Source organism: Rhinolophus sinicus, chromosome 17, assembly GCF_057876585.1.
Source record: "Rhinolophus sinicus isolate RSI-liver-muscle chromosome 17, RSI-T2T, whole genome shotgun sequence".
Lineage (NCBI taxonomy): Eukaryota > Metazoa > Chordata > Mammalia > Chiroptera > Rhinolophidae > Rhinolophus > Rhinolophus sinicus.
The window spans coordinates 42,860,192-42,881,246 of record NC_142517.1 but is presented as its reverse complement, the minus strand read 5'-3'; the positions used below and the strand labels follow the sequence as shown (position 1 = coordinate 42,881,246).

General features: G+C 40.5%; 2 long non-coding RNA genes across 6 annotated transcripts in view; one reads left to right on the top strand and one right to left on the bottom strand.

Annotated features, from left to right (window-relative positions):
- Window positions 1-21,055, bottom strand: part of LOC141570624 (uncharacterized) — a 757,454-nt gene that overhangs the window by 688,856 nt on the left and 47,543 nt on the right. The gene's annotated exons all lie outside the window — the stretch shown is intronic.
- LOC141570620 (uncharacterized) lies at window positions 3,713-14,688 on the top strand. Its single transcript, XR_016019677.1, has 3 exons — window positions 3,713-3,840; window positions 4,996-13,129; window positions 14,507-14,688. It is a non-coding gene; the product is annotated as an uncharacterized LOC141570620 (long non-coding RNA).

Here is a 21,055-nt window from a genome sequence, read left to right as displayed (position 1 = left end):
GTCCAAGTCCAATCTTTATGCTCACAGAGCCCATCCTCTGAGTCACCAGTACCGAGTTTACCGGGTGTAAGGGCATTCTCTCAGGCTCGGGGACTAATCCTGAGATAGCCTAGAGAGCAAACTCACCGTCCCTCAGGAGCTGATAGGTTGTGTGTGTGTGTGTGTGTGTGTGTGTGTGTGTGTGTGTGTGTGTGTGTATCAGGTCCATAATTACTGGGATTATTTTTCCACTTTTCATTTGGATATTTGTCTTCTATTATTATGAGATGATATATGAACAAGGTACAAAAGCACTTGGTATCACTTTATTAGGCATGCAGAAAAACTCTGAATTCGGCTCAGTGTCAGAATTTGATGTGAGAGCCTCAGGCCTAAGTACTAAAGGCTGGGAAATACTTGCACAATATTTGCTGACAGTTCTTCCTCCGTACACATCTCCCAGAATGGTGGATGCTTTAGAGGCACAGTCTCCATTGTATCTCTCTTTAAGCTGCACAATGCATGGCACTTACGGAGGCTCGCTAAATGTCCAGTGAATAAAAGAATAAAGGAATTAATACGGAGGTAATTACAACAAATGTTCAAATGGATTCTTTGCTCCCAATCTTTTCTTTCCAAGTCATTCTGAATTGCATCGCAGCATCCTTCCCTCCAAATATTTCACTCCCTCATTCAAAAATCCTCATTGTCTTCCAGTTGCTTATAGAGAAAAGGCATGCCTCATTAGCCTGGCAATCAAGGCCATGCAAACCTTTTCCTACATAATATTTCTATAATTCCCTTCACATTTCCTGGGCACCTACCAAACTGGGCACCTGGGCCCACACTCTGTTCACATCCCTGCACACCACTACATGCTCCCAGGACAAGTCGTTCTATGAATCAGAGCCCCTTTTCACTCTCATCCCTACATGTCCAAATGCTACCTTGCTGAGTATTAACACCTAGCAGAAAGAGGCCCTCAGTAAATAATAAATAGTCACTGATATGTGGGAAATCAGTTTCTTCTCTCTTGTTACTCTCTTCAAGTAAAGAGCTATGTACAGCAACAGCCTCCAGGTTTAGGAAGAGCTCTGACTCGGCAATCTCTGTATAAAGTTTGGTTGTAGAAACAGCTTCTGTCTTAGTCAGAGTTCTCCACAGAAACAAAACCAACAAGGGGTGTGTGTGTGTGTGTGTGTGTGTGTGTGTGTGTGTGTGTGTGTGGAGAGAGAGAGAGACAGAGGGAGAGAGAGAGTGAGAGAGAGAGAGAGAGAGAGAGAGAGAGAGAGATTGATTTTAAGGAATTGGCTCATGTAATTGTGGAGGCTTGGTAAATCCAAATTCTGTAGGGCAAGCTGAAGACCCAGCAAAGAGTCCAAGGGCAGTCTGCTGACGGAATTTATTCCAGCTCAGTCTTTGTTCTACTCAAGCCTTCAACTGACTGAACGAGGTCCACCCACATTATTGAGGATAATCTGCTTTACTCAAAGTCCATCATTTTAAATGTTAATCTTATCAAAAAATAAAAAATAAAAAAAACTCTTCACAGAAACATCCAGAATATGTTTTACCAACATATGGGCATCGTGGTCTAACCAAGTTGACACATAAAATTAACCATTACAGCTTCTAAACACTCAATACCACCGCCTCCCTCTACCACCATACCAACCACAAAAGGGAGTTTCTCTTGGTCCTTGGAATTTTGTCATTTTTATTCTAGAGCTATCACCAAAACTAGCCCCATGGATATTAGGCTCCTCCCTCAAAATATGGGCACAGAAAGGCAGGGGGTTAGGGAGTAAGTGGGGTGGAAGTTCCCCTTAGCACAGGTAAAATACGCCTTTGCTTTCAAGAATAATACTGAGAGAAGTAAAAGGAAACGATTACAAGAAATGCAAACGGCACAAGTTGCTATGTTCCTAACAGATTTCTGGTTCTACAATTGCATATTCCTTTGTAGTTGTGTAGGCCTGGCTACACCTGACACCTGCCTGGAAACCAAACAGTTCTTACCCAAACAATTCCTCTTTTTAATTTCTAGAACTGTTTCTTTTCTTTCCCACACATTTTTTTCACTCCTCCTCCTCCCTCCTAGAAAAGGGGTGGAGACATTTGCAGACAGACCTTCCTGGGAAGGTTAGAGAGTTGAAGTTTAAGGTCCAACCAAACCCCTCATCCTTATCTCACTGTCAACTCTCATATAAAGAAATAGTCCAGACACAAAGATGCCCTCTCTTCCTCCAGGTCATGAGTTATTTTCTCATAGTACTTTTCTAACCATTTTTACCCTTAAAACAGGAACTCAAGAAGAAACCTGTGCTGTGTTTACCCCAGGCCTGAATAGAACATGGCTTACATCTCTTTTGGTGTGAGATGGGGAAGATTTGGTCTCCTTGAAAGAAATGACCCACAGAGTTTCCATTAATATACAATCATTCTCCTTATGCAGTTGAGCATAGATTCAGCTATTGTGTGCTTGGGGGTGCTTCTGAGAGACCACCAGTGCATGATACGGAGTCCACACCTACACAATTGTCTGCTTAGCACAACTTTTCTAAGAATGGATTTCTTCCCCACTCCTACTCTCACAGCTGTACTTCAGGTACATGTGTGCCGCAGGAGCCTCCATATGCATACATTAAGGCCCAGCTCCCTGGCTGTTGTTAATTCATCCACAGGTTATCATGGGACTTAAGCTGAGCCACAGTCTTTTCTGTGGCTTCTGGCCTTGGAATGAAGTATGAATTGAAGTACATTGGTCTCCGGTGGCTCCACACTTACATGTAAAACTCAGGTACTTCTGGTAAGCATGTCTTCCCCCACGTGGAGAAAGCCAGTCAGAAATGAGAGAGAATGAAGCCAACATCCAGAGAGGTGCATGAGACTGAGATAAATGCTGAGAGCTTTCTCATTCCTGGCCTGCAGTATGCATGTAGCCCTGCTCCATCTCGGTGCTACCCAGGTCTGGTTATGCAACACTTCCTACAAGTCTGTGAAAAAACAAAAACCCACCAGTATCATTCCAGTAAATGGCCTTTCTTGATAAGGTAGTTTATGTTGTATTTCCAACATGTGCACCCAAAAGTTCCTAAAAATTATGTAACGCATCACTTTTCTATGCCACATTGTGTACTGACGGCAGTATCAGCTGAGTGCTGGGACAGTTAAGTGAGATGATTAACGTAGAAGTGCTTTGTCATCTGCAAAGCACGATGCATGAATGTCCTTATATTCAATAAACTGGAAATAAAATGTATTGCTTAAAGAACAAAAGTTTTGCCATGCTTCAGAATTTTCTTATTTTTGCATACTTTCTGTAACATGTTATCAATTTTTTTTATCTTGAGGGTTACCTAATAGGAAGTCACCTTTACTTTGAATACAAAGGCCATGTATGCCATATAAGCATAATTATGGCATTTGTAAAATGGCCTATTGTACATCTCAATCTGTAACACCTGGATGCTTAGGGATCTGTGAAGTTAGCAAGACATCCTAGGGCTATTTTAAATATTTTCAAACTTCTAGAGACAATTGTACATGCCCCATGTATCGATTCACACAAGTTAGTTATAACATCTTATTTCTTTGCTTTGGGCTAGAATTATATCAGTTCGGTCTGGCAACTGACTAGCTCATATTGCTGAAAAGTTCTGATTGGCTGTTGATGCTGCCACAGGCATTCCTCTGATGAAACTGGGGGTCAGACTGTTATCAGGTTGTAATACCCAAACTGAGTACCCACAGCAGAATGCACCTAGGGGCAAGTACAGACTACAGCCAAAGTCAAGGAATCTGCAGCAGCAAATACTACTTATACATTCCTATGCTTGCATAACTTCATTTGATACAACTGTGAGTGAGATAAATTTGATTTTATTTGCTAGGAAATATGTTCAAGACATGAGATAAAATGGGGGTGGGGAAAGAGGAGTCCTGGGTAAAAAAAAGATGGTAATTTTTGATCTATAATGTAATCTTGTATCATGTTTCCCTAGATATGTTCCCCAGAATACTAATTCTGAGGTATTATTGAGACAGGTTAGTTAGTGTGTTGCTAGGTAAACAGGGGGGGTCCCTGGTGGAATAAACAAAAAGCAGCCATATCCTGAAACTCCAGTTTCTGGAATGTCTCCTTCACTCCAGGACAGAGACAAGAGAATACACCTTAAGGTTAATACATTATCTCAAATCCCTTCTGGCTGGACAAAGGAGCAGATCTGATAAATAGAAATGGGTTAGTTCCTTATCCCTTCAGGATGGACAAACAGGACAAACCTGATAGATGAATTCCATTAGAAGCCTCCAGCCCCCTTCCCCAAGCAGGCAAGGGAAGGTATAAAAGCAAGAGCTTTTGCCTCAGTCACCGGGCTTCCCAGTTTTGGACCCCCTCCCGCAAGGGAGCTGCAACCTCTTCTCCAGCCTCTAATAAACTATCTTCCTTTACAACTACTTGCCTCTCCCTGGTCTGTGTGTCCATTCTTGGGCTTCACGAGACACGATCCCGGCACACACCCAGAAACTCGACAGATCCTACATCATTTATATCATTATAATATAGTTATAAATAGAGGAGTTACACTTTTTAAATGATCCACTGTATTTGGGCAACACTGGGTCAAACAAACTTGTGTATCTTGCTGCATGATTTCTCAGAGCCTTTAACATCTTTGTGCTTTTGTGACTCTCTGAGAAGGCGCCTCCCAAACTTAGCTGACCATGGAACTCGTTTTCTAAGGCCTTTTATGAGACTAGTATTCTATTAAATATACTTTGGGGAAAAGGTTGTCTAATAAACTCCCATTAAATCATTCTTATTCTTTTCTTACCTGGTTATACAGAGATTTATAAACAGAGTTGGCCCTGTCAGTTGGCAGAATATATGAAATTAGAGTTGCTTCACACACCCACCAAAAGATCTCTTCCACCTCCCATCAAACTGCCTTCATTTCTATCATCAAAGTGCCATTTCTTTGGTTCTTGAATAATTTTTTGCTATTCCCAATACAGGTGATCCTGAGAAGAGAAGCAAATTAGGCCAAATTTCCTCAAGCACTTCCAGAAAAACTCCTCTACTAGCAGAGCAGGGTGAACTAAGAACCCTCAGGATGTAAGTGAACTAAGGCTGAAACAGCTGAAAGCTCGACATTTCTATCAAATCTCTTGTTGGATTTAACAATCGTACAAGTTTTACATGCTACAACATCATATGTCCAAGTTGGCTTTAATATAAAACTGCTTCAAATTGCTTGGCAGCAAACAGATTTGAAGCTGTAAGAAGATGAACCACATCAACATGCATCTTGCTATTCTCACTTGCTTCTTCCCTCTTCCGTTCGTCCCCCTGGTCCAAATGTAAGGTTTATTATTGTCTGTGCATTGGGGGTGGGGGGATGGGACGGACCAGGATAAAAGTTGCATCATCGCTTCATAGAGAAAGAAATGATTTCAGTTCCTTAAATTTCATGCCACAAGATCTAAATGGATGTGAACACAATGGGGAAGGCGGCGGGGTGGGGGTGGGGGGAACGAGTCCTGCTGCCAATTTTTTTCCACTCTGTTCTAACTGGTATTGATGCCAATGTCAGAAGTGGCTTTCGACAACATTGAGTTTTAGTGATTTTTAAGCTTTTCAGAATGAGACACTCTTTTTCCCATCAACTTATCAGGAACAAGGAAAAATACTATTATATTAGATGTAACCATTATGCTCGTTATTCAGCACCCATGAAAGGTAACAGAAAATAACTTTTTCCTTTCTCTCCACTGCCCCTGCAGGCCCATTGTTTGGGGCTGGTGTTCCCTTTCCTTTGGAGGCAATTTGGTGCCAACCTTTTCTGGTCTTTCTCAGATTTAATCAAGGGGGAGAAAGTCCTTTGCTCACTGTATTCCTGCAAGTAATTACAATTCAATGATTAGTCTGACGAGTTCAGTGTAACCAAACCTCGGAACTCCTTTCAAAGTTCATGCTTCCGCCCTCCCTAGTGGGAGAGATTCACGCTGGGCCCCAGCAGTGGGGAAGGGGCTTTGGGTTGCCTGATCTTTAGCTTTTCATTTTCTTCTTCTACCTGTTTCGCCCCAGCTAATTAATGGAGTCTCTGACATCTTCAGAATTAAAGGGTCAGGAGGGAGAGGGAAAGCAGAGGCAAGAGAAATCTTATTCAGCAGGGGCTGTCCTGGGTGGTGCTGGTGTACGCTAGGCCTCGTAAGTGTTTAAAGTTGACTTTTCTCTCAAGGGGTGTTGTCATAGGTTCTTGGGAGACTTTCACTTCTGTGGACTTTCATTTGCTATTCCTGTGACAAATGTAAGTGGAAGTCTACAGATTGGCTTCTAATGAGTCTTCCATTAGTCCCTACCCCCAGCCTTTTTCTACAGAGGTCTCTTTGTAAGAGGTAGCTGTCTTAGGTAGGATGTAAGGCAACCCCAAGCCAGCTCTTTCTCTTTCTTAGTCTGCACCTGGTCCACAAGAAGCATGCTCCTTTGGCCTTTCACAGCGAGTGCAGTTACTTCCTAAACCACAGTCCTCCACTCCACATGGAGGGCTTCAGCGAGCCACTTGCTCTAGACTTGTCAAGGTGGAACCGGATACAGATGCACAGAGTCTCCTCAGGCAACAGGGAGCACAAATCAAGTACTCCCAGTGTCCTCCCTAAAGCCCTATTCACTGACCATGGGGGAGGGGAAAGTACCCTTCCCCTCCACCCCCCTGCCCTATCCTTGGGTAAAGGATACTAACAGCATACTCAGAACTCTCTCTAAAGAAGTCTTCCAATTTCTATCCATCCTTGGCCTTTTCAACTTTAATCCTTTAGTATTCCATAGTGGGTGAAGGGTAAAGGTTGCAAAACTAGTTTTCAACATCTCTTTTTTGGTTCTGTATAGTGATGTGGTTTCTCCTACCATTTACAACATTTGAACTAAGAGGCTGTTTAGATGAAGTCAGACGTTTGAAAACAGGAGTTAAGAATGGTCAAAGGTTACCCTCCGCCTCCTTGAAGTCAACCAGGCATTTGCAGAATCTTTGAAATGCCTGCACGCAGCCAGCACCCCCTCCACCTCTCACCCCCTTCCCCCACTTCCCTCACCCCTTCCACTGACAAACACTATCTGGTCAAACTCTTCCTATGAGAAATGAGGAACCTGAGGCCTGCATGAGTTAAGAGATTTACCCAGAATCACACAACTACAGGCAGCAAAATAACAACCAAATCACCGTCCCTCAATGCCTACTCCTGTAAGTTATCACCACAACATGTTGGCCGGCTCCTTTGACTCTGGGAGAAGTATAGGAAACGTGCATAGGTTGGGCAGCCTCTGTGGCTCTACAGTCAGAAGGCTGGCCTCAAATCCTGACTCTGCATGTACCTCCTGAGGGATCCTGGGCAAATCTCTTGTCCTCTGTAAGCCTCGGGTTTCTATCTGTAAAATGGCATTGATAACGGTATGAGGAACATTATGGGTAATTTATAGGTCAGTACTTTCCCAACTGCCATGCCTTGGTCAAATGTTAGTTGCCATTATTATTGTGAGATTAGGGTTGAGGGGTGAACCCACTTTGTTCAGCATAACCTTAGAATTATTACAAAATTTATCATAAGATCACTAATTTGTGTTGGTGTTTGGTGACCATAAATGCATGAACTAAATAAGTTCCAAAAGTTCTTCACACAACCTTTATGCAACTGTAAGTTTATCTATTACCTAGCCTATCAAATATATGTATTATATATATATATAATATATATGTGCATACATATATATATTTAAAGAGAGTTGTACACATGTTATAATAATGTTACAGTGTTAAAGAACAGCAAAGGATGTATACACTTCATCTATATCCAAGAGTTGTAAACATACTAGATAAATGGAGATTTCAAAGCACCATGGAACAAAGCCACAGGTATCACCATAGGCCTGGGAAAAACTGTGTCCAGAGCAACAGGACTGTCACCTCCCAAAAGTGTGGAAGAGGAAATGGCCTTTCTCTGAGGAATCATTCGATAACAGAGCACGAGGCAACCACTTCAATACCTCACGATGCCTGATGGGATTTCTCACACGCAGAGGAAAGGTACATACCAGCTGCCTCCCCCACACAGGAGTCTCTGGACCTAATCAAAGTCAAAGGCACAGAAAATGTCAGGGCAGGACAGGGAGTGACTTACAGAGCCTCAGAGGGAAGGCTGCTGGCCTCAGAGGGTTCCCCAGCAGGAAACCCTGCCCTTTATCCTTGCTTGATCTCTTTGGATTGCAAAATATATGCAATGCTCTTGTCTGACCTAAGAGCCTTTCAGAAGTAGGGAAAGAGTGTGGGGAGAGAAGCACTCAATAGGGGAAAATACTTTAATCTTCATTGTTACCACTTCAGAGAGAAGTGAGGGATATCAAAAGAAGCTTCCGGTAGACTGGAAAATTCTGGTAGTTACCATCCAACTCAGCCTACCTTTAGGGGATTATATGGCCAAGCTTGCATTTGTTTTTATTTACATTTATTAAAAGTAACAAAAGCAAGTTTGGAATTAATCCTGTGTAAGTAAAAGCAGTGACATAAATGGTCAGGACGTGGGAGACTAATGCCTGGTGCGGCGTGTCGAAATGTAATACAGGTAAACCAAGGGTGTGGTGGTCCTGGCAGCGCTCCAGCAGGCAGACCGGGTCCACTTATTTGTGCTACTTAAAGCTACATCATTGTGTGTATCGTATTAACATAATCAGACTAAATCACTGTGTTCTCTGCTACAATTTAAAAGAGCTTCAATGGAGGCACACTTACTTTATCTTATTTTTTATTTACAAAGTCATTTTGCCTTCAGTACTAGGTTAGAGTGGTTTTGATCACTCTACTAGTCCACAAGTCAAGTAGTCTACACATCCAGTCATTCTCTTCTGAAAGGTCAAAGTGGTCTCAGTGCTGAAGAGATCCTGTATAATTTATTCAGGACATTTGGGAGACTCGAGCATCCAAGCAAGGTATGACTACCATGGTTCAGTGAGGAATAGGGAGAGCAATGAACATCCTGAAAAGTGGCCCGATTGAAAACTTACGTTCAGTCAGCATTCACTTGCCAAGTTAGGGGCCAACTCTGGATGCCCTCTGGATTATCAGATTTACCGAGCCACTCTCTCCTGTCTGCTATGAGCCCCACCACTGGAGAAAATAAGGTCTCAATGATCTATGTTCCCACAGGGAGGGAGGAGCCTCATTCTTGGAACACAGCACTGGCTCAATAGACATTAAACTGTATGATCATCAATCCCCAAATGTATTTTTCACCTAACCATTCCCCCTTCATTTACTGATCTCCCACAGGGATAGGTGCTATATAGGCAGGACCTAGTGAATGAATGTGTGAATGAATGAATGAGTGAATGAATGAATGCATGCATTGTTAATACATGCATATTGTCTGATTATAAATAAACGCATTTGTATAGTTTGTGAATGGGATCTTGTTTTTCCGAATGTTGTTTGCTTGAATATGGTGTCATTATTCATATTATGATAAATATACCTTTATATTTGTAAAACTTTGTGCTATTTATAAAATGCTTTCACATGCGTTATCTTATTTAATCCTCACAGCACTGCTGCAAAGTAGATATTATTATCCCCCACTTTAGATAAGGTAAGTGATTCATCTAACGTCCACTAATAAGCACAGCTCTGAACCTGAATCCAAGTTTTGCCACATATACTTAGCAGTCTTTTCCCTGGTTTGAAGAGTGACTAGGAAGGCAAAGGTCATGTTCATTTGTAAACAGACACTTATTTCTGAAGACGTACTAGTGTGCAGTGTCCAAAGAGGGGAAGTAGCATCTCTCAACTGACAAACTCTAGCACCAGGCACCTAGCTTGCTGCTGGCTACAGCTGCTTTTGAATGCACAGCTGGTCTTATGTCAGGTCACTCAACAGGACTTATATTTGATTATAGCTACTTTACAGTAAAATAACTACCAAAAAGGGGAACATTCAGAAAATCAACCAGTTATTATTTTGTCTATACAATGACAAACAACCTTTGGGGTAGATTTTTGTCTTTGAGTTGAGTTGCTAGATTCATGGAGAGACCACAGTTATTTCCTCTCCAGTTAAATGTCAGCCCATAACAAGGAAGCCAGCAGATGTGAACAGCAGGAGTCAATAAAAAAAAAAAAAAAAAAAAAAAAAAACTAGGCCTCAGAATGCTGCCTGCTTCCTTAGGCCCCTGGCGCTCTTTTCTGTGCTAATGACCTGTGTTGTTGGCATTGCTGCTACAGACACACTTAATGTCCTAGAGCTTTAAGGACCTGGGAAATCATTTAGTGCAATCGTTTTCAAACTTTGAAAAAATGGTACAGAACACTTATTTAAATGAAATCTAATGTAGAAGCCCAATGAGCAAAGCAATTCTAAGCAGATTTGCTTGGGTTAAAGAGGAGACTGTGATAGGCCTGAGTGGGATGAGCCTTCCCAACCGGACTCTGAAAGTAGGGTCACCCAGTGTTTCACATGTGAGGAAATGGGGCCCAGAGGGCAAAATGACCAAGGTGAAGACTTAGGGAGCCCATCAACATGGTTCTGCTTCTCTTTGAATTTTTCTGTTCCTCATCTGGGTTTAACTTCTGTGTCTGCCTAGATTCCAGTGTCCTCCTATAGCCCACCCTAAGTCCTTCACTTATACCAGTTCACTGGCCACAGAGCCACCCCAGCTTCGAATGTTGCTACCACTGCTTTGAGAACATCATGTTTCCCAATGCATCTGGTCAAAGAGTTAACAGGAGTCCTTGTTAAAGATGCAGATTCTTAGATCCCCTTCTTTGGCAGATTCTGCTTCAGTTGGCTTGGGATGGAACCCACATTATTCTTTTTATCAGTGAAGTTTGGGAAACACTTGTTGAATGAAAACGGCCAAGCATGTGCTCTTACATGGAAGGTAAAGAGTATACCCAAGTGGGCTATTCATTACCTGTAGCCAGAGAAGATCTAAGTATTGTCAGGAAAGTTTTCTCTCTTCTCCATAACAAAAAATGTCAGTTGTCTGGCATAAAGGACAATTTCAACCAAAAAGTATGTTTCCATTCACTTTTGTGACCCCAAGGTTTTAAAGGTGTGTCACTCTGTAAGGGCATATTTGACTTGCTCCAGGAGGAAGGCCGACTTCACGACATGCTGGCTGATCACTTCCTCCTGTCTACTTCTGCTTGGGCACTCCCCATGCCACCTGCTTTGTGCCCACAGGGTCTATTCCAGGTCCCTGTCTCCTTCCCACATGATAGATGAGCTTCATCCAACATGCCATTCCTCCCAGTGCAGGTTGGACTCCAGGATCAGCCATGTCCACAGTGCACTCACCTAACCCCTCTAGACTTGCCATCATGTCTTCATTAACTACGAAGGGTGCCAAAAACATGTATACATATTTTAAGAAAGGAAAAAAACTACATTAAAATTATGCTGATAGTAACTACTTTGAGCACCTCTTGTAATTGCAGAAGTCAAACATGACTTGTATTCATCTTTTGTTACCAGTGTATATTAAGTATTACAATTCTAATACAGGTTTTTCCTTTCTTAAAATGTGTATACATTTCTTTGGCACCCTTGGTACTTGTGGAACCCACGTGCCTGCTCCCTGGACGTATCCCAACCCTCTAGTCCACTAGTACCACCCAGTCTTTTAGCACTGAACTTGACACCAAACCCCTCTGCTTTGCTGATTGCTTTTCTGCTAATCCTAGTACTAGAGAACCACTTCTTTCCTTTGGAACAATGCTACCGCTGGTGATGGTGACCTCAAGGATGGGATCACAGAGAACACAGGCCATCTCAGCATCACATCATCCCTTAATCCCCAAGGGTACTATGTGAACAGACTGTACTGAAGATTAGGGGATAATTAGAGGGCATATATCTACAACTGGATGATGAATATAATTATTTCCAGAGTCCAAAGAAAGGGGATTTTAAACCCATAACAAAGGTTTGTTCTGGACAAACTCTGGTTACTAGCCTTGCTTCTGTGTCTTGAGGTCTTCAAAGAGAGCCCCCTCCATAATCCTTTTACATAAACATGCAGGGAATGATGGATCCCTTTAACCCTAACTGCAGCCCCTGCCTTCTTACCCACAACAATCAGGCTGAGTGGATTGCTCTTGTAGCATACTGGTGGTACCACATGCATGGGATTAAAACCAGTCCTGTGCTTTTTCGATTGGGTTATGATTTTATCCTTTCCCAAATGCTGTGAGGTGGGTGGAGCAGATAAAATATACTGCTAGTTATCTTTCAAAATCCACCCTCCCCTTCCATAGTAACAACTTCAGTTGGGTTCATGGCTACTTAGCTAAAGAATACTACCTTATCTAGCCATTCCTACAACTGAAGGAAGCCATGTGACCGCTGGTTCCTCCAGCCAATGGCGTGTGGTATGTGCCATTTTTCTGTTTTGCCCTTAGAAAGATTGAGGCTAAACTCCTGAATCTGTACTTCCTTCCTGCTGGTTATGGAACAGCTAGAACAAAAACAGAAACCTTAAACCCAGAGATGGACTACCTATCTCTGGACTTCTTCAGAGAAAGAAATAAGCATCTACTTTGTTTAACCCAATGTAATGTGGGTACTGTTTGTTATAGAAGCTGAGGTGGACACCTGTCAAATATAGTGGCCATCGTCATGAGTGCCAACCAAGTTCCTGGAAGGAACCATAACCAGCAAGAGGCAGAGCTTAGCCTTGGACCCAGTGCTTTCCCCATAGAGCCTTCCTCAACCATCCTAATGATGTCTTTGTCAGAACTTTTTAACAGAGTGGAGATATCATATTATGAAATGAGACATTTTATTCCATGTCCTCTGTAGTCTCCTTGTTTAGAGCAGTTACCAATTTTGCTTCTGTTAAGATAACACTGTCCAATGGTCATCAACGCCTCCTGCAACAGCAGCTTCCACCTCACCTGGAGCTTAGGAGTATAACACACTTTCTGGATGTAATGATTTCTTTCTCTTTAGTAGGTTCAGCGGGGAATGTATAGTTTTGAAATTTAAAGGCAGAAAACTTACAACCAATAAGAATAAAAGAGGCTTTACAAATAAGAACAGGAAATGGAGAATCGAAATAATGAGAGCTAATTCCTATTGACGCAATCCTTCTCCAAGAGCCCTGGTAAGACCCACACATGAATAAGAGTTAAATGACCGTATCATTGCCAACAAAAACACTGGAAGGAAAAATTTAATCTTCACCTCTCTTCCCCAGCCTCACCAGGAAGACTAAATCTCCATTTGACAACCCTACACTAACTCCACTCAAAAATGGATGTTATTTACCTTATTTTTGGATTTACTTCACTACTAATAATAGCAAATTCATAGCATTTACTATGTACCAACACCATTCTATACTATTTTCACATATTGACTCTTTTAATTCTCACAAATCTATGAAGTAGGTATAATTGTTTTTCCCATTTTACAGACAAGGAAATCAAAGGCACAAATATATTTTACATGCTTGTGAGTAGACTAAATATATTTTAGTAGGTATGAAACATGCCATCTTCTAGAGATTTTTTTGTTGCTGCTATGCTGACTAGTAATTGCTGATGAAGTAGGAGCATTCACATTTTCACTCATTGTTTCCCTCCCACCCCAAATTATAGTCCACTGAAACTAACCTGCTACCTCAGTGGGCAAAAGTAAATTATCCAACTGGACTGAGCTTGTCCCTAAAAGTCAGATTATTCTCTACTAGATCAACTGTTATTCTGTTCAAGAAAATGATCTTCATTGTTTATAGAGCACATCTCAGTGTCAAAAATTTTCATCATGTTGTTCATCTATTTATTATCACTACACCACTTTTTTTCTTAGAACATCTGGTTTATTGCTATATAAATGTTCATAAAAACTGAATACTAATATTGATCTTTGTTTTAGAAAAAAATGATTATGTAAATACCTATCTTTCAAAATCTGTACTTAATGAGAATCGATAGTTAACAAAGAACCCACAAAATGTACATTGGATTTTTGACCATTGTAATTATGAGCCTGCTCATCCCATGGAATTTATTATAACTCCCTGTTTTCTTTGAATAATTGCAAATATTTTTACAACTTTCTAGTGTCAAGACAATACTACTGTGTTATAGTGTCACATTGCTTTACAGTATCCAATTCTACATTGAAATATTATATATAATAGTTTTGTTGTGTCCCAATTCAAAGCTGGACAGTCCAAATTTCTTTTCATCTTTAAATAATACTAATTTTTGTCTATGCAATATGTAGCAAAAATTCATAATTTTGTCCATTCTTTCCTTCTTTCATTTGGGACAACAAAGTGATTGTCTAAGGAAAAACAAAATAAAGACTAAATTTCTTAGCAATATCCCTTGCAGATAGAAGTGCCATGTGCTCTGACCAATGACATATAAATGTCACTGGGTGAGAATCTTAGGAAGCCTCTTTAAAAGCAATACACACTGAGCTAACAAATGTTTGCCCTTGCATTTTTTTCTTCTTTTTTCCTGGAAAGTAGATGTAATACTGGAAGTGGTGCACTGAGCTTGGGCTCATGAGGCAACAAGCATGCACCAAAGATGGCTAATGGAAGCACGGAAGGAGGCCTGGATTCTACTGGGAGCAGGGAACCACTATACCAGCCCTGTAATACCTAGCTGCAGGCTTCACAAAATGTGAAGAAAATAAAAGCCTTCATTTGTTTAAGCTTCTGTTTTTCTGGGTTTTGTTACTCACAGCCAAGTACAATTTCTGACTTCTTTTTTTTTTAATACCAAATTTATTTATTTTTTTAAGATTTTATTGGGGAAGGGGAACAGGACTTTATTGGGGTACAGTGTGTACTTCCAGGACATTTTTTTTCCAAGTCAAGTTGTTGTCCTTTCAGTCTTATTTGTGGAGGGCACAGCTCAGCTTCAGGTCCAGCTGCTGTTGCTAGTTGCAGGGGGCGCAGTCCCTCCATCCCTTGGGGGAGTCAAACCGGCAACCTTGTGGTTGCGAGGACGCGCTCCAACCAACTGAGCTATCTGGGAGCTCAGGGGCAGCTCAGCTCAAGGTGCCTAGTTCAATCTTAGTTGCAGGGGGCGCTGCCCACCATCCCTTGAGGGACTCGAGGAATCGAACCGGCATCCTTGTGGTTGAGAGCCCATTGGCCCATGTGGGAATCGAACTGGCAGCCTTTAGAGTTAGGAGCACGGAGCTCCAACTGCCTGAGCCACTGGGCCGGCCCAATTTCTGACTTCTAAGTGATCAGATAAATAGTAGCAGAGGATAGAAAGGTGTGTAACATCTAGAAGCTTAAAAATTGGGATTGGTCTACAAAGCATGGTTAAACATTCTGTTATACAGCCATTAGGTATTTTCAAACAATATTTGGAATCCAATCATCTGTTGGTGAATCAAATCAATCATTTGAAAATATGATCCAGTTATTAAGAAAAAGAAAAACTAATGTTACCATTCATTCTCCATTTATTCCAGTAAAATAAATTTGAACAGAAAAGAAGACATGCACTATGATTTTTGAATTATGAAACTGAGAGGAAGTACATAAAGGTTTGGGTTTTTTAACATGAAGAATTCTTGCACTCAGAAATATGCATATATTGTTCACACGAGGGAATGAACTTTAAGCTTTAACAATGGAAGCAGTAGGAACCTCTAAATTGTAGAATTTTTAAAAGTATGAAAATTAATGAGTTTCTTTCTATATATATGAGATAGTATCTACTATTTAAAATGTGCCAATAATAGGCCAAGTTCTGTAGTAGATTCTATATTTGAAGAAGAAGATTCATTGCTATATTGTTGAGTTTGTTCTTCTTTTGTCCCATAACTCTGAGAAAGTCTCCATTTGCAATGCAAATACAAAGTGAAGAGATTTGGGAAAAAATTTTATGTAACTAAAAATTCTCTCAATGATAATTCCTAACCACAGCCATATTAGTTTTCTACCACTATATAACAAATCGTCGCACACTTAGTGACTTCATACCCATTTATCACCTCACACTTTCAGTAGGTCAGAAGTCCAGTAGGGCATACTGGGTTATCTGCTCAGGGTCTCACAAGGCTAAAATCAAAATGTTGGTCAAGCCACAATCTCATCTGGAGCTTGGGATCCTCTGCCAAGCTCACTCAGATTGCTAGTAAAATTCAGTTTTTTGCAATTAAAAGTGAGGCCTCCATTTTCTACTGGCTTTTGGCCAGGGGTCTTCAAGTTTTAGCCATGTGCCCTCCTTCTCTCACAATTTGGCAGTTGGCTTATATCCCAGGCCAGCCAAAAAACATTTTACTGATGCTTTACCTTCTTTTCAAGATTTCAAGATTAAGCCAGGCCCATCCAGGATAATCTCTCTTTTGATTAATTCAAGGTCAATTAGTAATCTAATCATGGGAGTGATATCCCATCACATTCATTCACCACCCCTCCCTGCGCCCCCCACCGCCACACACACACACACACACATGTCAGGGGAAGGGATTTTAGAAGGCATGTGTACCAGGGAACAGAATCTTGCGGCCATCTCAGAATCCTTCCTGCCACAATATTCTAGAGCGTTTTGTTCGTTGAAGTAGTTATAATAGCTACTTTTTTTTTTTTTTTTTTTTTTAAGGAGGGCACAGCTCACAATGGCCCATTCGGGGATCAAACTGGCAACCTTGGTGTTAGTAACACCATGCTCGAACCAAATGAGCGAACTGGCCACCCTATAATGGTTACTTTTGACTCATAGCTCTGAAGAGGGAGGCAATGCCCATATTCTTACTTAATTATCTGGAAATATGTCAGCACTGCACTGTCACCACCAGTGTTTAAATCAGGTATTCAACACTTTAGGATGACTATTTCTTCAAACTGGAATAAAAAGAGAGCAAATATTCCTATTCCACAATTTTTGTATATGTGCCATAAGCAGTGTACTTTCAGACCTCTACCTAGGGGGTTGGCACCTAGGAGTTTTCTCCTCAGGCTAGTTCTGCTGCATGGTTCTGGAGCTAGCAGAAATAGTGGCAATTCCCTTGGTAGTTCTTCGGTGTGGCTCTGGACTTTACTGATGGAAACCCAGCAGTTTTCTCCAGCCCTCACAGTTATCCCCTGAGCTACCTAATATTCTTTATTAAATCTATTTCAACTACAACTACCCAGAGTGATTTCTGATATTTGCAAACAAGAACATTGACCAAGATAGTAATTAATGGCAGATGTGGTAGTGGACAACAGATCTCTCAGGAAATGAGAATGTGTGGCTGCTTATCTGATGTGGTCAGGTTAAAAGACAGTTGAGACTGTTATTCAACATAGTACTGGAAGTCACAGCCAGAGCAATCACGCAACAGAAAGAAATAAAAGGCATCCAACTTGGGAAAGAAGGAGTAAAACTGTCACTTTTTGCAGACGACATGATTCTATATAGACAAAATCCTAAAGACTCTACCAAAAAAACTATTAGAAATGATAAACAACTACAGTGAAGTTGAAAGATATAAAATCAATGTACAAAAATGTGTTGCATTCCTATATATTAATGATGAAATACCATTAAAAGAAATGAAGACAACAATTCCATTTGCAATTGCAACAAAAAGAATAAAATACTTAGGAGTAAGCGTAACAAAGGAAGTAAAGATTTTATACACTGCAAACTACAAGACATTGTTGAAAGAAATTGAAGAATACACAAAGAAATGGGAAGATAGTCCATGTTTGTGGATTGGAAGAGTCAACATAGTTAAAAATGGCCATATTACCTAAAGCAATATACAGATCTAATGCACTCCCCATCTAAGTCCCAATGGCATTTTTCAAAGAAATAGAACAAAAAAATCATCAAATTTGTATGGAACCACAAAAGACTCCAAATAGCCACAGCAATCCTGAGAAAAAAGAACAGAGCCGGAAGTATCATACTCCCTGAATTCAAATTATACTACAAAGCTGCAATAATCAAAACAATATGGTATTGGCAGAAAAACAAACACAGAGAAAAATGGACCAGAACTGAGAGCCCAAAAGTAAACCCACATGTCTACTGGCAACTAATTTTCAACAAAGGAGCCCAAAACACAATGGAGACAGGAAAGCTTCTTCAATAAATGATGTTGAGAGAATTGGAAAGCCACAGGCAAAAGAATGAAACTAGACAGCTATTTGACACCATGCACAAAAATTAACTCAAAATGGATTACAGACTTAAATACAAGCCCTGAAACAATAAAATACATAGAAGGAAACATAGGTACTAAACTTAAGAACCTTGGTCCCAGAGAGACTTTTCATTACCCTAAAGGCAAAGGAAGTAAAAGCAAAAATATAAATAAATGGACTACTTCAACTAAAAAGTTTCTGTACAGCAAAAGAAACCATAAACAAAACAAAAAGGCCACTAACCAAATGGGAAAAGGTATTTGCTGACAATACCTCTGACAAGGGGCTAATATCCAAAATATATTTAAAAACTCATACAACTCAACAAGAAAAGAACAAACAATGTTATTAAAACATGGGCAAAGACCGGAGCAGACACTTTTCCCAAGAAGACAAACAAATGGCCAAGAGATATATTGAAAAGATGCTCAACTTCACTAGCTCTAAAGGAAATGCAAATTAAAACCACAATGAGATACCACCTCACATCTGTTAGAATGGCTGTTATCAATAAGATAAGTAATAACAACTGTTGGAGAAGGTGTGGAGAAAAAGGAACCCTCATACACGGTTGGTGGGAATGTAAACTGGTGCAGCAACTATAGAAAACAGTATGGAGGTTCCTCAAAAAATTAAGACTAGAGCTACCATATGACCCAGTAATCCCTCTTCTGAGTATCTACCAAAAAAATTGAAAACACACACTTGTAAAGGTATACAACACTACGTTCCTTACAGCATTAGTAGCCAAGACATGGAAACAACCTAAGTATCCTTCAATGGATGATTGCATAAAGAAGATGTTATATATATATATATATATATATATATATATATATATATATATATACACACACACATATATATACACACACACACACATATATACACACACACACATATATACACACACACACATATATATATATATGGAAAGATGAAGTACATGGATCTTGAGATTATCATGCTAAGCAAAATAAGTCAGATGGAAAAGGACAAGAACCATATGATGTCACTCATATGTGGGATATAAAACTGAAAGCAACAAATGAAAAACCCATCATACACAGACAACAGAAAGGTAGTTACCAGAGGGTCAGAGGGGTGGGGAGAAGACGAAGAGGGTACAAGGGATCAAATATATGGTGACAGAGGGAAAGTAGACTCTGGGTGATGAGCACACAATGCAATATACAGATGATGTATTATGGGAAATGTACTCTTGAAAATTATATAATATTATTAACCAATGTCACCCCAATATATTTAAATATAGTATATGTGTATATGTGTGTATATATGTTTATATATCTATATATATCTATATATATCTATATATATCTATATCTATCTATCTATCTATCTATCTATCTATCTATCTATATATATATATATAGAGAGAGAGAGAGAGAGAGAGAGAGAGAGAATCCAGACACCATGGCAGCAGTGGAGAGTTACTTACATTGTCACTTGGTCATATAGAATCAGTGGCAGGCCTTTCTGGGACCAAGGGACTGCAGTTGTATAAGAGTAGGAATCCATGTGGAAGAAAAGACTAAAGATCAATCTAGATGCTTCTAATTGTTACGGGAACAGTAACAAAACAGTGTGACGGTTAATTTTATGTGTCAACTTGGCTAGGCCATGGTACCCAGATATTTAGTACCCATGGCACCCATGGTACCCAGATATTATACCTATATACATAGATACACACACACACCTTACTGGTTCTGTTTCTCTGGAGAACTCTAACACAGACAGGCTTAAAGTTTGACCATGACCTGGATCAAGTTATGGTCATAGAACTATACGTGCCCTAAAAAGAATGTCTTATGTGGTCACAGGGCTGTTATAACTGACAATAAAACACATAGTGTTATCCTATGGATTGCTGAATTATATCAGTTGATTTCATAGTCCCACTGTTTCTCTTACATGAAAATGAATGTATTGTTTAGGGAATAGTTATACCACTGCTGAGTTTCCTAATCAGAACGGGGCATTTGGGAAGAGCCTGATGATACACCTTACTACAAAATCCCTAATTTCACTGAGCCTCCCCATGCCAGCTGAAGCAGCCCTTCCTGATCTGTCTGATGAGGCTGTTCCTGCCTTTCCTGAATTCCATGTAATGGCCTAGACAGAGGCAATTACTTTGTAAGGAAAATCTACTTCTCCTCATTCCCCTCCCATGAGAATCCTTATTGACTAGAGGCTTATAACTAGAAATTTCCAGAGTCAAACCAAGAAGGAGACAGCTTACACATCTGAATGTATAAATGTATGCACGCATACAAGAAAGCAAGATTTTTAAATTTGTATCAGCAAAATCCTGGGGAATGTATGTGGGAATAGATTTTGAGGGTGCTTGTGGTATAGGTTTTCCAGTGAGGACAGAACAATATCTCCCATCCCCCATGCTCCTCTTGGACACCCCCCATCAAGAGCTGAGGTCTCTTGTTCCTTCCCCTTGAATTCTAGTGGACTTGTGAGTGGCAGAAGTAAAGTTACGCGACTTTGAGGCTGTGTTACTAAAGGCAATAGTCTCTACCTGACTGTGTTTGGGATGCTCACCCTTAGAATCCAGATACCATGCTGCGCAAGTCCAAACAATGACATGAAGAGGCCACATGTAGGCTCCTGGCCCATGGCCTCAGCTGAGGTCCCAGGCAACAGCTGGCATCAATTGCCAGAGTAAGCAAGCCAGTCAGCAACCAACCACACCCCAGCTTTCAAATCTTTCCAGCTGAGGCCTCAGACATAGTGGAACAAAGACAAACTGTCCCCATTGTACCATTTCTAAATTCCTAATTCTCAGAGCTTAAAAAAAAAAAATGATTTATGGCACTGAGTTTGGGGTATCTTGTTATATAACATTAGTAACTCAGACAGTACTTAGAGCAGTGAACATAAATT